At 43.1% G+C, this 4433-nt stretch overlaps 1 protein-coding gene across 1 annotated transcript in view; it reads left to right on the forward strand.

Moving 5' to 3' along the window:
• Nucleotides 1–4433, forward strand: part of C6 (complement C6) — a 128765-nt gene that overhangs the window by 118539 nt on the left and 5793 nt on the right. The window lies entirely within an intron of this gene.

A 4433-nucleotide genomic window follows, 5' to 3' on the forward strand; every position in this document is an offset into this window, starting at 1 on the left:
TCTCTTCCACAGCTCTTATTCAGAAGAACTCTGTGTATATGATAAAACTTCCAACAATCATTTTACTTCATCTGTGTGTGAGTTTTCAGCCGAGAAATGTTTGAATAATCGACAACTGCACTTTTTACACATTGGTTCCTGCCAAGAAGGCCAACAGTTAGAATGGGGTCTTGAAAGGGTAAGCCTTTCATCAAACAGCACCAAGAAAGAACCCTGTGGCTACGACACCTGCTATGACTGGGAGAAATGCTCAGGTAAGCGCCACAGGTGACGGCGTGCTAGAAATGCTCTTGCTTTTCAGCTGTTACGCACCTTATTTGCTTTATACATAATCTTTACTAAAACTAACATTTAATGGATCAAGAATAATTTCATAGTTAAAAAAGTTACAAAATCCTTTAAATTGAAAGACAAATAGGTGACCTTCCTACAATTATAAAGAACCACCTTACAGAGCTGACAGATTGCTGGTATAACTAGAAGCCCCCTAATATCTTTTTTCAATTTTCCCAGGAACCTCAAAGGTGCTCATACATATAATTCATTCTTAAAAAGTAAACTGGGATCACTCACTACACAGTATTTTATACATAACTGTTTTGAACTTAATGTATCATGAAACAATTTTCAATGTCCTTGTGCATTATTCTGTCATACCATTTTACATGTTTCCCTGGGTAATGTCGATATGGATTTTCTGTGATCTATTTAACTAAATTTCTAGCTATAATTGTTTTTTGTGGTCATTTCTGTTGTTGGTTAAGTGACTCAGAGCGACACTTTGTTCAACAGAACGAATGCTGCCAGGTCCTGGGCCATTGTCACAATGGTTGTTAGGTTTGAGCCCATTGTTGAAGCCGCTATAATAGCAATCATCTTGTCCTAGGTCTTTGACTTTTGTGCTGCCCTTCTACTTGACCAAGCATGATGTCCTTTCCCAGGGCCTGCTCCCTCCTGATGACACGGCCAAAGTACGCGAGACAAGTCTCTCCATCCCTGCTTCTAAGGAGCATTTGTTCTTTTGACAATGTAGGGAATTTCCAACACTCTTCACTGGTACCATAATTCAAATGCATCGAGTCTTCTTACTCTTGCTTATTCAATAGCCAACCTCCATAGGCATATGCAGTAATTAAAAATACCTTGGTTATCCTCCTTGACTCTGTTATATATTTTGCTATCTTTTTTGGAATAGGAAACTCAGCACAGATGAATCTATAGAGAAAATAGCTAGATTAAGTTTTTTTTAATAGTTAAGAGATTTCATTCTAATACCTATAATTACAGCACTTGTTTGTCAAAATGAAAACTGAAAACGAGTATACAAAACATTTGATTACTAATTGTGTATTGAAAGCAATAAGAGGTTCCACGACACCAAATAAACCAGTGCCGAGCGATTTTCCCCTGAAGATCAAATTTAACAGCTCCAGCTTCTTCAGTGTTATCAAAATACAAAAGAAAAATGTGTAGAGGTCGTCTTTTCTTGCTGGCAAATCTGACCCTTGCAGGATGAGGGAGGGGAAGCTGCTTCACACATGTACAGACCGGCGTGTTCCAACAGGCTGTGCGCACTTGGTGGAAGGCTGCCAGCTTGCATGCACTTCTGTGGGAGGGAGGAGGCCATGCGTGCGCCCTGGGAGCCTGCTGTGCTGGCCAAGGTGTCTGAGTAAGCACGGGGAGTACTGGGGCTCTCTGCTCTGGTAAGTGGTCACACAAAAGCACCACACACCTGACCAAAATAAAAAGTTGGTGGCTCTTTGCTTCTAAATCAAGAGCCAAAAGGCTGCTACCCATGCCATGGCCAGCTGCAGAGGTTCCCGCTATGGGTCCTTTGAGTGGCCAGCGTGAGTGGCCCAGCCTGATGAAGGGGTCTAGGGCCCAGCGGTTCAACCGAGGGCCTGCTGTGCTCAGATGGTAGCTGGGGCCACGCACAGCCTCAAAGCCTGTTTCCTTGGTAACCGTGTGAGCACTAATACAAGCACAAACTAGGAAATACGGGATGATTCAACGACAAAACGGAATTACAGGGATCTCTAGTGTGACCATGCAAAATTGATAGCGGGTTTGTTTTTGTCACCTTCTCTCCCATTCCCAAAGGGAAACACAGACGATCGGATGGACTAGTACTCAGGTTGTTACTGTAAAACCTACACTAGGCATATTTCTCCCTTCAGTAGGTTCAAGTGTTCTCCTTTTATTTTTAGCTACTTTTTAAAAATGCACTGAGCTCAGGTTACAAACCAACTACCACAATGGGTCTCAACACAGGTCTCAGGCCAAGAGGGAGCACACTTGGCTCTTCTAGCACAGTAACTCTTGGGAGGAGCCCGGGGCCAGTGTGTGGAAATCCCTTCTCAGTACAACAGTGAGTTGATTTTTCTTTTTTCACAGTAAGAAAAGCTGAGTAATATTGCCTGGGAGTACCAGAAACTGCCTCATGGGAAACAAAAACGATTTACATTAAATAAAAGACCTGTTTGCAGGCTGCGGCTGCCACATTTACAGCATGGTGCTTGCACACTGTGACCCAACCCGTGGAGACAGCTCCTGGCACTGGACACCACAGAGCCGCAGTTTGCCACATGAGAGTAAAGCAGAGGGCGGAGAGGAGGAGGAGGAGGGAGCGGAGGCAGAAAGGGAGGAGGACTGGTTTTGGCTCATTTCTGGTTTTGGAGCTTATGAAGGACTGGCTGTCCAGTCCTTCATAAAGCCCGTCTCCACAGGTGGCACAGGTGGCCTGACTGTACCAGTTCCTGTGGCGCAGGGAGTGTAGTCCCAGTGTATCTGTGATCTCAGTGGCGTTCATGGCATTGGGAAGGTCCTGCTTGTTAGGAAACACTAGTGAGACAGCGTCCCTAAGCTCGTCTTCTGCCAACATCCACATAAGCTCTTCACGGGCCTCATTCCCCCGCTCCCCCTCCCGGTCATTGCTGTCAACCACAAAGATCAGACCTTGCGTATAATCTGGAAGTTGTGGTGCCACAGGGGCCTGATCTTATCCTGGCTGCCCATGTCCCACAGGTGAAGCTGATGTTTTTGTGCTCAACAGTTTCCACGTTGAAACCTATAGTAGGAATAGTGGTTACTATTTCACCAAGCTTCAGTTTATATAGAATAGTAGTCTTTCCTGGCCAACCATGAGAATGCACATTTCTTTTTTGCCAAAAGGCCCTTGAAGGGGTTAGCAAAAATATTCTCCGTGCTTGCAGGCAGGCTGGTAAAATCAACACTGGCCAGAGACACCTCTCGGCAGCCGGCGGCGGCTGCTGCTCGGAGCCAGGTGTTGGTTCCGCTGCACAAGGTTTGTTTTTGAAGCTGAGGGTATAATGGGGAGCTGGTAACAAGGAGCACAAGAAGGAAGAAAATGTTTTGAAACTGATGGTAGTAGCGATTGTACACTTGCTGATTTGACTGAGCTATTGAATTGTCTGGATTATGCCCTAACAATATGGTTCATTAAAAGTGCAATAGAATACTTTGGCTTGCATCAGGAGCCTCTTTGTCCTCAAAGTAATATCCGTGCTTTTCAACACTTTAAAGAGGTCTTGTTCAGCAGATCTATCCAGTGCAATCAGTCATTTGATCCCTTCCATGAGCATGTGCTTGTGGAGCCAAGCAAAATGAAATCCTTGACAACTTCAATCTTCTCTTCATTGACCATGATGTGACCCCTTGGTCCAGTTGTGAGTATTTGGTTTTCTTTATGTTGACTTTTATTTAATCCATACTAAAGGCTAAAATACTTGAATTTCATCAGTAAGTGTTTCTAGTCCTCCTCAGTTTCAGCAAGCAAGGTTGTGTCCCAGGCATATTGCGACTCTGCCAGTTGTTAATAAGCCTTTCTCCAGTCCTGACAACTCTAGGCCTTTGCACATTTCATTATAACACTTTGTCTTCTCAAATTGCCCTTTGAAATGTTCTGTTCAACTCTCTGACTTCATCACTTCTTCCATTTGCCTCAATTGCTCTATGGCTAAGACAACGTTTCAGAGTTTCTCCTGACTTCCACTTTATCTCTTCTTTCTTTCCTGCCTGGCTTTCCAAAGACCTTTGAGTTCCTCAGGTCTGATGTTCTTGATGTCCTCCCACAGCTCGTCAGGTTTTCTGTCCTTAGCGCTCAGTGCATCAAATCTGCTCTTGAGATGGTCTCAAAATTCAGGTAGGGATTTACCCAAAGTCATATTTTGAGTAATTAAGATTGTTAGGCATTTGGACTTTCTCCTGCTATTCTTATTTTAACTAATGCTTTGATAAATAAATCACCAATAAATTTACAACCTAAGACCCATAATAAGTATCCTATAAAATGGAATTTAAGGTAAAAATTATTGTAGGATACATTTGCTTTTCTATTTTCAAATTTATTAGAAAATATTCTAAATGTATTTTTAAGAATTTACTTTTGGTACACTGTATCAACTTGCTTTGCA

The sequence above is a fragment of the Echinops telfairi genome, unplaced genomic scaffold, assembly GCF_000313985.2.
Source record: "Echinops telfairi isolate 266 unplaced genomic scaffold, ASM31398v2 ScPeMD7_7469;HRSCAF=8507_1, whole genome shotgun sequence".
Classification (NCBI taxonomy): Eukaryota; Metazoa; Chordata; class Mammalia; order Afrosoricida; family Tenrecidae; genus Echinops; species Echinops telfairi.